The sequence below is a fragment of the Grampus griseus genome, assembly GCF_964374135.1.
Source record: "Grampus griseus genome assembly, chromosome: 10".
Taxonomy (NCBI): domain Eukaryota; kingdom Metazoa; phylum Chordata; class Mammalia; order Artiodactyla; family Delphinidae; genus Grampus; species Grampus griseus.
The window spans coordinates 29,138,145-29,155,369 of NC_139004.1; positions in this window are offsets into that span (position 1 = coordinate 29,138,145).

Sequence of the window (17,225 nt, forward strand, 5' to 3'; positions counted from 1 at the left end):
AGCTATTCCGAGGCCTTCAAGTCTTCAGCCAGCTCAGCTAGCATGAAGGGGAGGCAAATAGTCACATAAACACTAAACCCTGAATGCAAGAAGAAAGATTCCTTCCACCTCAATGAAAAGTCAGTTGGTGAACCTTCCACCAGGAAGGTCACGTAGATAACTCCTGTATATGAATTAGAAATCTGGAATTGCAGGGAAGCCATCCACAGAGGTGCGGAAAGCTAAGAGCACACCTCCTTTGCCTGTGGACAGCCTCCAGGAAGATAGAACCAAGAGTCAGAGCACGGAATGCTGTGGCTGAGTGTTGCTAAGGAAACTCACCTACCTCAAGAAGGATTTCCCTGGCTGGGAGCTACTTGGGAAGGTCGGCCAAGCCACGGCGGGGTAAGAACTCACCCTGGGAAAAGTGGCCAGACACTGCCAAGGAAGAATGTGGGGATCCATTGACTCCCTTGGTAAGAAAGACAGTCAGACCCCGATGCTGGTAAAGCCACTCATTTGAAGAGTGCAGTCAACTCTTGAATTCAGATACCAGTGCTGGGCTCTGGGATTTGGCCAGTACGGTTGCATCTCCCTCCTGCTGCCTGTGACGTGGTCACTGCATCATGTGGCAGGCGCTATTGCTTGCTCTTCCCCAAACTGTTACACAGTAGTTTTTCCTCACTGGCAGAGGTTTATAAGGGCCAACAATGCCAGATGCTTCTTTTCCAGAATCCTTGAAGCCAGAATTTATTTCACAGGACTTAGGGGGAGTGTAGAGTGGGTTTTCAGAGGAAGGTTTCTTCTCCCTGTGAAAGAAGAAATGCCCCTTTCATCCCCTGTATTAGTTTCCAATGGCTGCGATAACAAACGACCACAAACTTGGGGGCTTAAAACAAGAGAAATTTATTCTCTCATAACTTTGGGGGATAGAAGTTCAAACTCACATCACTGGGTCGAAAGCAAGGTGTTGACATAGCCACCTCCCTCCAGAGTTGCTAGGGGACCATCTGTTTCTTGCCTCTTTCAGCTTTGGAGGCTGTTGGCATTCCTTGGTTTGTGGCCACATTACTCCAATTTCTGCCTCTGTGTTCATTTTCCTTATTCTCCCTTGGAAATTTTCAAAACTTACAAATTCCAAGAAAATTCAACAACTTAATCCCAATTCCAAGCATTCTTTTCCTTTCACATGTTCCCCCACCCGGTTTTTAAACACAGTAGCGGTACCTGATAGTATATCATTGGCTCTAATTCCTTCCCAAAACACTAGACAGGATGGAAATTAACTGTTAAAAATTCATAAATTATTTATGTCTAGAAATCCTGTTTCAGCAGCTTCTCAATAACCAAGATAAGTAAACCCTTTCATTCATGAGTCAGTGTGACTTAACTATTTATTCCAGAAAATTATTTCCCAGGAAAATGAGACTCTTTAATAATAATTGGACTGTGTAAGAAAATTCCTGCAAATACATCTGTCCAGTTTGCTGAAATGGAGAAGCAGTTCCCCTATCGAGACCATAGAGGGCGCACCTGGGCAACGCCTTCACTGATCGCACAGCAGTTCACTTTCTAGATTCACTTCAAGACGCATGCTTGTTGCACCTACCAACCCAAAGTATATGATGTCATAAATTTTGTCCAGTTCACAATCAGTCCTCTGCCTTGAAAGATCTGCCTTAAACCCCTTGGTACCCGCCCCTCCCAGCAACAAAATCCTGCAAGTGACCTCTGGGGGCCTCCCCTCTGGGACATAAGACTCTGCCAAAGTGGAGTTCCCCTTCGCTGCAGGGGGTCCAATAAACTTGGCTTTGCTTGATCAGTAGGTTTTTCCAGTGGTCGTTTGGGGAGTTGATGGCAAACCTCTACCAGTTCGCAAGTTAAATTTGTTTCCTTAAATAGTATTAAGTTCCCAATTCTGGTCTGGACCACGAGGAGGACAACTGTAGGTGAGGGTTCGTGAATGGCTGCTCTTACATGGCATTTTCCCTTTCCGTTTCCTGGAAGCCACTCTGGGGGTTCCCGCTCCCACTACGCAGAAAGCAGTTATTCGGAAGGTAGAGAATTGGGACCCTTGTTTATTTTGTACTCCTGGTGCCTGGCATCGTGTTTATTTTCCATTTGTCTCCCCAAATGCATCTAAAGCCCCAATTCTGAGAATACCTCTTGAGAATGTAGCAGCCCTACATTCTAAAGCAAGGTACTAGGCACATTACTTACGGAGTTACAAAATAGCAAAACTAGACTTGTAACCTCTACCCCGGCCCCCACCCCCAGCCTATAAAAGGGAAGACTGCATGGCTGAGTGGGCTTGGGGAGCCCCGCTGGGTAGAGGGTTGCTGACCTTGTAATGACAGCTATTACATTTTCTGCCCTGTTCCACCTGATTTTTAAAATCTGTTTATATTGGGACCCACAGTTGAAAATACTTTTTACATTGAGTCTCAGTACACGAATACGTGTGTGTGTGTGTGTGTGTGTGTGTGTGTATAAACTGAAAGTTTTCATAAAATAATGGCTACCCTTGTTACATGTAGTGTATTCTGATACTCTGATATTCCTATTCCAATTCATTGTATTCTTTTTTTTTTTTTTGGCTGTCTGGCATGCGGGATCTTAGTTCCCTGACCAGGGATCTAACCCGTGCCCCCTGCAGTGGAAGTGCAAAGTCTTAACCACTGGACCACCAGGGAAGTCCCCTTCATTATTTTTAAAATGTAGTTACCAACCCCTAAATGAATTTGACAACCAATGGACCACAAACCCCAGGTTAGGAAACTCTCTCAGAGATACACCTATAGAAATCGGAGAATCTAATGCAACAGCAGCGAGCTTCTTAATGCAGGCTAGGTGATGGGGATCTCAGCTTTAACTCCGCAATTTCAGTCCAGAGGAGTCATGGGGCCAAAGTGAGTCAGGCTGAACTGATTTCAGGGCTCGCTAATGAGTCACAATCCACAGAATGAAAGGCAATAACAAACCCAGCTTCATTCCTAGACTTCACTGGGGTTGCCGATTGCCAGATAGGGCCGGGAGAAATGAGAGCCAGGAAACCTTTCCCTGACGTGGCCACTTAATCCTTGTGACACAGTTTTTCACAATGTTCCCCTCTTTCCTTTCTCCCGTAGATGGTGATTCTAAAATCCAGGGTGTACAAATAAAAAGAAAACGTGTTCCAGTGCTCCTGGTAAGTGGAGGAGAAACGGTTCTCTGGATTCCCAGTTGAGGAGAGTAATAGTGAATGTTTTACTGGGAAGAGTCTTTTTTTTTTTAAATTGAAGTATAGTTGATTTACAATGTTGTGTTCATTTCTGGTGTACAGCAAAGTGATTCAGTTATATAACTAATATATATATATATAACATATATACACACATATATATATATTTTTTCAGATTGTTTTCCCTTATAGGTTATTACAAGATATTGAATATAGTTCCCTGTGCTAAATAGTAGGTCCTTGCTGTTTATTTTATATATAGTAGTGTGGATCTGTTAATCCCAAACTCCTAATTTACCCCTCCCCCCTTACCCTTTGGTAACCATAAATTTGCTTTCTATGTCTGTGGGTCTATTTCTGTTTTGTAAATAAATTATTTGTAGCATTTTTTTTATTCCCCATATAAGTGATATCATATTTGTCTTTGTCTGACTTACTTCACTTAGTATGATAATCTCTAAGTTCATCCATGTTGCTGCAAATGGCATTATTTCATTCTCTTTTATGACTGAGTAATATTCCACCATATCTATGTACCACAACTTCTTTATCCATTGAAAGGGTCTCTGCTTGGGGAGAAGTGTCTCCGTCCCACAGCATGGCTAGATACTGTGTGACAGGCTTTGCCTGGGATATGCCTGTGTGTCGATGCAAACATTTTTTACCATTATCTTCCAGAGAAGAAAGACCTTTCTCTTTATTTCCCATATTTCCTGAGAAACCACAATGTAGAAAGTTTTTTCACAATCCTAAAAGTCCTAACCATGAGAGAGGAGCAATATTGTAAATATTTCCTTCACCTTCCATCGAGAAAAACAGCAATATATGTAAAACCAGGAAAAATAATTTTCATAATGCCAGCTGTATACAAAGCTCTTTTCCTATCTCTTCAGAAACAAAGACCCCACTGGCCCATTTCCTAACCTGCTCTAACTTCTCCCATTCAAATAGAATGTCACATTTAGAGTCAGACATTCACAAGGGTTGTTGAATCTCATTTTTAAAAAATCAAATAGATTCTGAGTCCAGGATGAATGGCGTAAGCCAGAAAGAAGGGACAGGATAAGAGAAATGTTCCTACGTATAGCAAAAATGACTTTGCCCAAGCAAGAACATTTAGTTCTGAAATCAAGTTAATGATGAAGTTACCCAGACATCATGGGCTGAAAAGAAAAAACAAAACAAACAAAAAAAAAAACCCTGAAGGCACATGTGCACACAGTTGGTTCAGAAACCACCTTGTGGTCCAAACCTTCCAGGCAAGGCCACTGGACCACTCATCCCCGCTTCCCCCACTGACCCTTTGTCACACACTTCAGGTTTGTTTCCTTTATTTCCTCAAGGCCACCAACCACATTTCCCTTAGCTTGGGGACTGCTGAGTGCTGAGGACAGGAGAGAACCCAGTGTGACTTTCCCTGGATGAACACCCCCAAGAGTGGTTCTGTGTCTTCCCCAGCAGTGCTGATAGCGTCTGGGAGGGGGAGTGATGAATGCAAAGATAGAACGGTCCAAAAAAGGGACACAGAACCTCACAAAAGCCCTCAGACAGCTGCCTGAAAAACACTACTCAGTAGTCGCTTCAAGAACCCCAACTGAGTGAAACTCTCCTGAGGCAGGGAAATCATTTTTGAAAACATAACTAATAGGTTCCTTTATTACCTAATCTTACGACAGCACTAGGAGAAAAAGATCATGGAATGTTTCTCATCATACAGATAAAAAAACTAATCAGAAAAGTGGAGATTTACTTAATGTTCCTCATCTAGTAAGTGGCAGGACCAAGGCTCAAGCCAGTTATAACTCCAAGGTTAATGTTCTTTCCTTAGGCTTGTCAGGGGCAGAAGGGGCATGTAGAGCCTTGGAGAAGAGCAATGACATAAAGTGTGAAACAAAGCCCACCTTCAAGTCCTAGTTACGATCTCAGCATCCCATCCAGGGCTGAGATGCTGATATGAGAGAAAATATTTCACTTCTGGGAGAGGGGAAATTATATTAACCCTCTATTGCATTTTATTAAACAACATTTACCTATAAAACTTCATTTGGAATGAAGTCATGTATTCAACAATTTGGGGATGAAGTGATTTAATCCTAAAGGCCTGTCATGTTTATTTTGAGAAAGAATTTGCCATCTATTTGGGTCCTCTCTCTCAGGTCATTTGACTTAATTTTAAGGAGATGCCTTAAAACAGAGAAACGGGCTTCCCTGGCGGCACAGTGATTGAGAGTCCGCCTGCCGATGCAGGGGACGCGGGTTCGTGCCCCGGTCCGGGAAGATCCCACATGCCGCGGAGCGGCTGGGCCCGTGAGCCATGGCCGCTGAGCCTGCGCGTCCGGAGCCTGTGCCCCGCAACGGGAGAGGCCACAACAGTGAGAGGCCCGCGTACCGCAAAAAAAAAAAAAAAAGAAACATTCAGATGTACAACCTGTATCACTTCTGAAGTTTTTCTAATGAAGAATGTTCTGAGTTCTGAGTCCAGTGAGGTCCTGGATACTCTGTTTCGTACAGTTGGCCTGGCAGCCTCTCTTGGGTAGGGAATTTGTGTGTGGTTTACACAATGTCCCCCTTTGGAGCTGGGAAGATTTTAATCTACTGTTTCTTCTTTACTCACTTTAGAAACATTGAGCTGAGCGCTGTGTGGTGCCTGGGTGTTGGGGACACACTGGTCTCTGCTCTCAAACAATCAGACAAGTGGAGGAGGACCAAGCTATAAACAGGGCCTGACGATGTAAGGCAGTGGGAGGGTCAGAGCACATGTGCTGGAAAGCGACAGACCCTGGGTGGATCCCAGCTTCAGGGCTCCTATGACTTCGCGCAGGGTCTTAACTGGGCTGAGTTCATTTTCTCATTTATAGAAGCAAGTGATAATAAGACCAACCACACAGTTTCCTTGTGAGGAAGAAACAAGCAAGTACATGTGAAAAGCTAGGCATCACCTAGCACATAGTAATATCTCAATAAATATCAGCCTTGACAGAGGAGAATCAGGAAAGGCTTCCCAGTTCCCTGATGGTCTAATGTTAGGATTCCGGGCTTTCACTGTCATGGCCCGGGTTCAATCCGTGGTCCGGTTATTGGGGAATTGAGATCCTGCAAGCCATGCAGCGCAGCAAAAAAAAAAGGAAAGGCTTCCCAGAAATGCGACACCAGAGCAGGGAGAGGCAGAATAATGAGTAGAGCTTCTCAACCGGGGGCACATTTAGCAATGTCTGGAGACATTTTTTGTTGTCACAACTGGGGCAGTGGCGGGGTGGGGGGAGCCGTGAATGCTACTGGCCTCTAGTGGGAAGAGGCCAGGTATGCTATTAACCTACAATGCACAGGATGGCCCCCAGCAAAGAACTGTCCAGTCCAAATGCCAATTGTGCTGGGGTTGAGAAACCCTGATTTAGAGCGTGGATTCTATAGCCAACATGCCTGGGTTTTGTAGGGGAGGGAAGTCTTGTTTCTCTTCTCTCTTAGTTTTAATAACAGGAGGCTGCCAATTAAGCTGACAAAAGGTCAACAGGAGGAAAAGGGTGATTCGTATTGCACACAGGGGTCTAGAAAAGAAGTAGCAGCTGTGTTACATGGTTACAGTTAAAGGCTTATATGTACACCTAACTTAGCAGAGGAAAGGGAGGGGGAGAAAGGCTTCTAGGGAAAGAACAAATAGGCATCTTTAGGAAAACAAATGGGTTTTTAGAAAAATAGGAGATAAAGTTTGTGATAATGTTTGTCTGCACAGGTATCAGTGGTCTTTTGTCTTCTTCAGGACCACAGATCTACCCCAAAGAGGGATCTATGGTAGGTTTACTTTGGGGAGTAGAAGTTGCCCCTTAGAGGGAATTTATGGCAGCCCTAATTTCTCAGAAGTCTCTGCTTTTGGTCAGATAAAGGAAGCTCTGAGAAGACTTGTTTCTGCATCTTTTGAATTTCAAATATCTTCAGCTTAAAATAGTCTTTATCCCAACTCTGAGGTTCCAGGTGGGACATGACAGTTTAAATTCTGGCTCTGTCACTTACTAGCTGTGTGACTTAGGGCAAGTTACTGAACCTTTCTGTGCTTCACTTAACTCATTTGTAAATGGAGAAATTAAGAAAACTTATTGGGTTATTTTTTTTTCAATTTATTTATTTTTTGGCTGTGCTGGGTCTTCATTGCTGCGTGCCGGCTTTCTCTAGTTGTGGTGAGCAGGGGCTACTCTTCGTTGTGGTGCGCGGGCTTCTCATTGCAGTGGCTTCTCTTGTTGCGGAGCACGGGCTCTAGGTGCACAGGTTTCAGTAGTTGCGGCACGTGGGCTCAGTAGTTGTGGCTCGCGGGCTCTAGAGCACAGGCTCAGTAGTGTGGCACACGGGCTTAGTTGCTCCACAGCATGTGGGACCTTCCTGGACCAGGGCTCAAACCCGTGTCCCCTGCATTGGCAGGCAGACTCTTAACCACTGCGCCACCAGGGAAGTCCACTTATTGAGTTATGGGTAAATAGCTGGAACATACTAAGTACGACATTTATACTTATATAAATTCCAATGTCCAAATCCTAACGGATATTTTCCCCAAAATCAGGAGTAATGACCTCTTTCTATGCCTTATATAGCTTCCAGACAGATCACCCTCAGTCCCGTGGAGTTCTAGTGAGTCTTTCCTTTGGCCTCTATATCTTTAGCCAAGTCTCAGCCTGGTTTACTTGGCTCTGTTAGTCGAGCATGATTTAAAACTCACATATAAGATGTGCAATGTACAAACATGGAGCACCCTGGGATGCCGCTGGAGAAAGGGCAAAGGGGGCAGGGAGGATGCAGAGCTGGGGGACCATTACTAGCATCTCTTTTGCAACTTCTGCTTTTATTATTTTATATTTACTCTCCATTTTCCCTTTCTGTTCAGGACTCATATCCCCAACACCTCTAGAACATTCCTCTGCGATTTTTCTTAAGAACTATCATGATAAGGCTTTATAGCTTCTTACTGTTCAAGGGCATTTTAGAATAGTAGTCTGTGCTTGTCTAGTTGAAGGATAGATGAGCAGTCGGAGTCTTGGATTTCTTTATGATTTCTCTCTTAGCAGAGCAAAAGGCCAGCTGGACCAATGGTGTATTTATACAAGCACCTGCACGTGAGCCATTCGTAAAAGAAAAGGATTAGAATCAACAGCACCTACGGCAAGCGAGTTCAGAATGGAGCATATTTGAAACAGGATGATTCTTATTTTTCTCTGAATATTTCTCCCCCACTTTTTTCTTCCATATTCCTTGTGACTATCAAAAGTCTGTCCTTCAGGCTGTATGCTTTCAGAGATTTCATCTGAGTCTTCTAAAAACTTTCTGAACCTAGGTAAGCATCCAGTGGTGGCCGTGAAATTTGAATTCACTCAGGGGCGCTGTCACCCCTCTTCCTCAAAGACGGTTTTCAGCCTCCTTCTGGATCATTTCACTGTATCATTTCTTGTTTGTTTCAGTCCTTAGACCAAAGAAACATTTTTCAAAGCATCAACACCACCTGAAAGGTCAACCAAATTCAGAAATTGTATTTAGAGTACTCACAATAGGATGAGGAGAAGAGACCAGCTCCACAATACATTTGAAATGCAGCACATCAAGTTGTTTGTTTACTTTCCTTAGACAGCCAATCCAAGACGGGCCATCAAGATCATTAGCAAAAATACTTGCTCTCTCGCCTATAGCATCGTCCAAAAATTTGACATCGATGAACCCAGTTCCTTATAAAAAAGGCTCTGACAGGGACTAGGTTGCTTTTTCTATCTACTCTTCTCATGAAATAAGTTGTGGAATTGGAATTGGTTATTGGGGCAGATTTATAGACTTTTGTGATTCACCTTCAATCAGAGCTGATTTTACAAAATAGAGTTTTAAATGTCTCATCATAAAACAGCTTCCTGTGCAAATATGTTCCATGATTCTAAAAATGGGACTGCTCTGGCTGGATGAGAAGAACAAGGACATATGTTGCCAGGGCAAAATTCAACCTGAGAGAATAATTCCTTGTTTTCTTTTATAAACAAACACTCAGGGGCTCTTAGTAAGTAGTCCTGGGCTCATTTGTTTTTTGTTTCTGCTGCTGCTTTTTCTTTTTCCTGCCTTCTCCGTCTCCTTCTCCCCCTTCTTTACAAAGACCTTAAAAAGACTGACCTTTCTCTTGCTTCCTTGTTTCCTATTTGAGATTCTGTCCCCGAGGTTATTGGGTTTTCATAAGGTTACTAGTGTTGGGTCTCAGTAAAACCACATGGTTAATATCAAAATTTGAATTTTCTGTGACCCGTTAAAATAAAAGAACACGGATAATTATGTTTAAAAAAAGAGAGGGGGCTTCTCTGGTGGCGCAGTGGTTGAGAGTCCGCCTGCCGATGCAGGGGACACGGGTTCGTGCCCCCGTCAGTGAGAAGCCCGCGTACCGCAAAAAAAAAAAAAGAGAGGTCAGGAATAATTTTATTTAGTGGCCCAAATCCCTAGAACAGAGGTTCACAATCAAATCCAGCACGCAGGCTGTTTTTCTACAGTCTTAGAATATTTTTACATTTTGAAAAAATTGCAAAAAAACAAAACAAAAAACTCCCGAAAAGCCCAAACAGAAAAAAATGCAGCAGACATCTTACATGGCTCTCAAAGCTTTACTATTTGCTCTTTGGTTTTTTACAGAAAATGCTTGCTGAGTCCTGCTCCACTGCGTCCTTTTTCTCCTGGCCTGAAAGATCACTAATCTAGTCATCTTCAGATTGTTCAGCTGAGCTTACATTTTCTATTTGGTCTATCTTTTTGGTCTAAAAACACTTGTAATATTATTCCTTGGATTTATTTTTTGCGGTGACTAATTTTCTGTTGTCAGTCATGCATTCATATTTATTGAGTTACTAAAACATTCCAGCCACTGAGATACTACTTGGGGTAAACTAATCTGTGATTACCAATAAAAGCCAAAGTCCAGTGGCTTAAAGATATATTTCAAACAAATATTAGACTCATTTAAGCTTCCTTTTAAAAATCGCTCTGATAGTAAATATGCATCTTTGTTATTTCATAACTTAAAAGTCTTCTATGGTTTCCCTTTCCCTACAGGACAGAGTGCAAACTACTTAGCCTGGATGGCTTTAGGGCTTCCCACAACTGTCTTTCTAATCTCCCCTCCCACTAGTTCCCCACAGGGACCCTACACAGGATCAGCTGGACTATTCATTATCAACTAAACATAAGTTGTTCTTTGCTCTATTCATTCTGTTGAACACGCTAATCTCGTATCTTAGAAAAACACTCCAGATATTTCCACTAAAAATAAAATGAGTTGATAGAAAAGCTGTTATGAATACATGGTGGCTAAAAGTGGCAAACCATTCTTATACAAGTCTTGTTTAACATGATGAACAGTTTCATCCTCAAATATTAAAGGACAGTGAAGTCAGAGCATTGAACAAGACTAATGTGTCCGGCCTGGTGCTGGGGCTGAAGCACGGTCCTTGTTCTCAGAAGACATCAACGTTTAGAACCCAAACTTACCTCTGGATCTCTCAACACTCCTTTCCTCCTCATTCACTCATCCATTCATTCAGTAAACTTTTATCGCAGTGACCAGGAACACACAAGTCATCAGGCCCCATCTCAGCCACCTGGAACATTAACCAACAACTACAAATGCAATGGCTGAGGAACGCAGGGCCCTCTGGGGTACACGGGGGCACATAACCAGGCAGGCTGCAAAAGGGTGGGTGTCCTGGAGGAAGGTACTTATGACCTTGGTCTTTAAAAATTTAGGGGAGGTAGCCAGGCAAAGAGTAGACAGAGAAGTGTCCAGACTAGATTTCTCACCTCAGCTGTTTCATCTGTAGCTGTGAATATTATTGCTTTTTGAAAGTACCATGCTTGTCCAAGAATGGGGGGAAATGTTGTAGAAGGGGTTGGTTCTTTTTTCTCGATTTTCCTTTTACTAGACTGCATGGCTTGACAACAGAAAATGTATCTTGCTCTTTGGTATATTTAATCTTTTGCCATAAGTGATAAGTCCAAGTTAAATATGTACCAGTGGGACTATGAGATTCCTACATTCATCCCTGTGGTGTTGCTAAGTTGAGAACTGATCATTTCAAGAAAGAAAAAGAAAATTAACTATAAATAGACGTAAAGGAAATGCCAAAGTAGTGACTTAAAAAGGCAAGCCAGTGAACTACTTTGCAAATTATCTTTGTGCAAAAAATTAATTATCATTGTGCTATTAGGATCTTAGGATATATCGGAGACAGTATAGAATTAAGAGTGTATACTTTACAGCCAAACTTCTTAGGGTCAAATCTCAGCTCTGACAGCACCTAGCTATGTGAACTAGGTAAATTGTTTAATCTCTCTGGACCAGGGTCCTCATACATAAAATGAGGAATAATAATAGTACCCACCTCACTGGGCCATTGTGAGAACTAAAGAAATTAATGGAGGGAAACGGCTTAAATAAGTGCTTGATACCGACTTTCTATCATGACTAAATCAATGAACAGGTTTCTGCAGCAGGATTTTATCAAATTCCACGGCAAATTACGTTTCCAGGTCCTAAAATACTACCCGTGTGGAGGAATGGGGATGGAATGCAGTGAGCGAAGCACAATCAGGTCGCTCTGGGGGGTTATCCAGGGCCCCTTGGTGAGTTTATGCTGCAGTTGTAGTTTTTTTTAGACCATGCATGCTCACGAGCTGTCCAAGATATAGCAGGGGAGGTATAGTAGCAGTCCACTTTCCCCACATCATGTTCAAGTACCCACAGTCATCGTTGCCAGTCTCTTTATTCACTCCTGCCCGATGATACCCATGGGGTTTCATATACTTTATTGAGCCAGTGAGTGCACTGGCTAACTCAGCCCTTTTTATGTGTGAGCATTACTTACCTCCTGACTTCACGCCTATCTTTCTCCAGGGACAGATCCCTTCCCTTTCTAACTCCGATGCAATGAACATCAGATAATAAGTCTAACGTATGGCCCCTCCGATTCCTCCGTTAAATTACAAACAGATGGATAGAAGATGTGAGACTCCTGACATAAAGTTGGTCCTGCTTATTTTTTCTGCCCATTCTTATATCGAGGAAGATAATTCATGATCTGAGTGTAAACAGCGCTCCCGATATAGTCACGCAGCCATGATCTAGAAGGCCAGAGGGCTCGTAACATCATTTATGAAAAAAATAGGAATTCCTCTGGCCAGTTGTGGGATGCAAAACACATCACTGGCTATTCTACCCCAAAATGCTAAGATCCCACAGAGGAAATTAAATGTCATGAGATGCTCTTAATCATGAGAGTTGGCAAAATTGTTCTTCAAAGAGTACAGGGCAACTTAAAGAGCATCACGGGACAGTCAGGGGACAGAGAGAAGGGCGCACAAAAGGCGTGGTGCTGTGTGGAGGGGAGCTTATCCCCTCTACGTTTCTTGAGCTGTGCGGCCAGACTGATAATAAAATTGACAGGAGACAAATTAACAGGAGAAAAAGATACTAATTTTAATTCATGCACACAAGGGTGACCAGTCTATTTACTCGCCTTTCAAAAGAAAATGCCCATCCTACTGACCCATTCCTATAAGGGCCTTTCTGTCCTACAAACTATGCCCCTCTGAGTGAGTCAGACTTAGTCACACACGTGTGCAAGCCAATGGCTAACAGAGGTAGATGGGCATCACGCCTGCAAGAAAAGCCTTAACACAAAGAGATGACTTTCCAATTATAAAATTGTAGCCATTGGGGAATGGGGCAGGGAGAACTGTCCCATGGTTTTCCCTACTCTTCCAGGCCAAGAAAGCATGAAGCCGTAAAAGCAATTGCTACCTGCTTTGTCTATTCATAAACTGTAATACTGACAAAAGAACCCAGGGCACACTCAAACTACATAATAGTTGCAAAGGATTTTTTTATGTACATTTTAAATATAAATACCTAGAGTGTCTTTTTGGTCTGAAAGGGGGACCATATGTTTAGGTCCTCCCACACTGAGTAAATTTGCAGAATTACAATTCCCACGATAAGCCAATGCTTTTCAAAATAAATGGTGAGGTTAAACCAGGTACTACTTAGAGGCTTCTGAGTGTTGTATTCTCCACGAAGAGCTGAGGATGTGGTTCTGACTAAATGTTTTCATCCCGTACACCACAAACACGCGTGCAGTTTTGTATTTGGCTTCCTCTGAGAACTTCTTGTTTCAAGATAGACCTCAAACCAGGTACCAGAAGACAACGGTCCCTCCTGCCTGCATCAGCACATCCTAAACTGATGTGGTGATTCAACCAATGACATTCAGTTCTAGCCTAGAAAAGAATCCTTTCTTTCCCGTATGGTTTCCAGACTTCGTTTCATAAAGTGAAAGAACGTGAAAAGCAGCAGAGCAGGGGCCCCGAGGAGTCCCTAGACTTGCAAGTTCAAGTTCTTATATGCTGCAGACTGAGCTGATCGGCTCACTGCTACGCACAGAAACGTGACCACTAAAAGTCAATCTCCACTAGGCTTAATTCATGAACTTTGTGGGAGAAGACCACAAAGCAGGGCTTATTTTTTGTTGCTCTTGTTTATTGAGGTATAATTTACATAGAGTAAAATTCAATATTTTCAGGTATATGGTTCTCTGGATTTCGACAAACTTAGACAGTCATGTAACCACCATCACAATCAAAAGTCCCTCACATCAGAAAGTTCCCTTGTGGCCCCTTGTAGCCAATCCCCTCCCTTCACGATCGGCCCTTGGAAAACACCAATCTAATTTCTGTTCCTATTGTTTTGCCTTCTCTAGAAGGTCATGTAAATGGAGTCATATAGTACATAGCCATTTGTATCTGCATTCTTTCATTTAGCAAAATGCTTTTGAGACTCATCCAGGTTGTTGCATGTATCAGTACTTCATTCCTTCTTATTGATGAATAGTCTTCCATTTATGGATATACCAGAATTTTGTGTATCTATGCACTGTTGAGGACCTTTGGGTTGTTTCTAGCTTTTAATAATGAATAAAGCTATTAAACTTTGCTTATAACTTTTTGAGTGGATATCTTCATTTCTCTTGGAGTAGGATTCCTCGGTTATATAAGTGCACATTTAACTTTATATGAAACTTTTCCAGAATGGCTGTACCGTTCCCACCAGCAATATATCATAGTTGCAGTTGCTCTGCAATAGATGTTGTCAGTTTCCTTGATTTGAGCTATTTTAATCATAATTCATGGACTTTGGATCTAGGATGAGCCGTAAAATTAAACATTCTGCTAGCTACATATACTGGGTTGAATAGCGTTCAACCCTCCAAATTCACATTCTCCTGGAACCTCAGAATATGACCTTATTTGCAAATAGGATCTTTGCAGCTGTAACGAGTTAAATTTAGATGAAGTCTTACTAGATTAAAGAGGGCCTTATTCCAATGGCTTGCGTCCTCATACAAGGCCATGTGGAGACACAGAGACATACTGAGGAGAACACCATGTGACAGTGGGGGCAGTGATTGGAGCTGCAACAGGCCCAGGAACGCCAGAACCAATGGAAGCTGGAAGAGACAAGGCAGCATTCTTCCTTAGAGCCTCTGGAGGGAGGGTGGACCTGCCAACATCTTGATTTCAGACTTCAAGCCTCCAAAGCTGTAAGAGAATAAATTTCTGTTGACCTAAGCCACCCGGTTTGTGTGCTTTGTTCCAGTAGCCCGAGGAAAATAATATACTATGAATACAATTTGCAAAATCCAGTAATGCAAAGAAGTTTACACAGTTATATTTGACTGACATAAAGCTTTCTGAGAATAAAACATACTAATTGTTTGTGTGAAAATATAGTTCTAATTAGTACAAATATATCATTAGCGGCCTAAATTACTAACAGGCATAAAATTACTTGGACTAAATCTTTGAATAATCTGTAATTTAACTTTTCACTCATTGGGTTGAACTTCTGCTAATGAGTCCAAATTAGTGGAGACCTACTATTTATCAAGAATTAAGGTCAGTCCTGGGGGGGGGAGGGGAAGGGATAAATTAGAAATTTGGGATTAACAGATACACATTATTATATATAAAATAGATAAACAACAAGGACCTACTGTATAGCACAAGGAACTACATTCAATATCTTGTAATAACCTATAATGGACAAGAATCTGAAAAGGAATATTTATATATACATATATATATATATATGACTGAATCACTTTGCTGTACACCTGAAACATTGTCAGTCAACTATACATCAATCAAAAAAAAAAAAAAAGAATTAAGGTCTGTCCAGAACGAGAATCCTGATGGTTCCTAATCTATGGATGTTCAATATGTGAGACCCATATTTTGCAGAATGTTCTATAAAGGATTAAGAGATAGACTTTGTTTATTTTAGTTGTTGTGGTGGAGTATATTACAACCTTAAAGATTTTTAAAACTGTGAAATAATTTGCTCATTTTCCCTACCACATGGTATAGACTAGTTTTGAAAACAAAACATCTGTGGCAGAGCCAGTCTTGGCTATTTCATTAAAAAAAAAAAAGATCCTATTCCAGTTTTACCACAAACCTCTTCCAGCTCCTGAGGAAGAAAATAATTCAGCTCTCCAACCCCTATTAGGCAGGCAGAGGGACCCCCATCTCCAGCCCAAAACCCATGAAAGAAGTTGATTCTTCTGTTACACCATTATTCAGAAAAATATTACTAGCTCAATGATTACATATATTAATTCAATAATATAAAACAAAGGAATAGCTACAGTTAACAGGTTGTGGCTTAGGCGACCATAACTGGCTGAGTAGTGATTGCATTTGGACAGAAATCAAGGTAACAGGGAGGACAGAAGGGCTGGTACAGATGTGGAAGCAGGAATTCCATGTTTTTACAATCATTCCTGTAGCTGTACTATGTAAGCCAGATTGTTTTTACCATTAGAGACATAAGTTATATAACAAGCCTGCCAGCTGACACTAGATGTCATTATATGCGGATCTGGGCAGTGTCTCTGGCACTCGCTGGTCCCCTCATGCCTCGTTTTCCGTGCTGTGCACTGTGGTTAACAGCTGCACCATGCCTGTTTCACAGGGGTGGGTCATGAATACAATCATGTCTTCCACAAAAAGTTTGCAGAGTCAGGCAGTGTCATCTGAACAGAGTCCAACAATGCCCAGCGAGACAGGCCTGTTTTCACTACTCTGCTCTCTAATCAGCATATGCTGTTCTCTGACTGTTTTGGGAGAACACAGGGGGGCCTATTCTAGGGGGACAAAGACATAATCCCGGGCCACCCCATTCCGAGTTGAGGCAATTTCCAAGGACAGGGCTCTGGGGACTTGGAACAACCTGTACAACTTCATTGTCACTGGGTCTGGGTAAACAGAGACACCAGCTTCCCTCTTAATCCCCATCCCACACGTGGAAAACCATAAACTCAAGTCACTACAAATAAAAGGCCATGGAAGAGTGCCCAGACGCCCCTGGGGATGGTATGATGCATTTGGAAGGAAGCCATTGGGGCAGGGACTGTCCCTCCATGAGAAGTTGAGAGAAAGAGAAAAAACAAGGACCGAAATGTTTGCCTCATTTAATTAAATATCAGCAGGGCTGTCATTCATCTTACGGTCCCCGTATACCAGACAGGGGATGGGAGCCCTGGAGCGGACCCAGAGCTACTGGCTTTGCTCTCTATTTTAACGACTTAAGTTGTTGAAGCTTAAGTTGTGACAACCAAGCAGATATTATTGCCCATTGCATGGTGGTCAGAATTAGGCCTGGGAATTCTGTAGATGGACAAATTCAGAGGAGCTCAAAGTCACTGCTACAATTTATGATAAATATAGTTGGGACCAAACTGGCAAACTGTGCACATGCCTGCACTCCCTCTGACCTAAAAATACCACTGATTACAAAAACACCTGAAAAATTAATCCACTGTGGTAAGGGAGCAGAAGAAACAAGGCCAAAGAAGACTTCCTGAAAGAGGCATCAGACCTTACGTTCTTAGCTTTATTGCATATTTGGAAACAAAGCTGGGAGCAGAGTGTGGCCCTGGAGGCACCCATGTTGTCCAGTCTCTCACCCTGT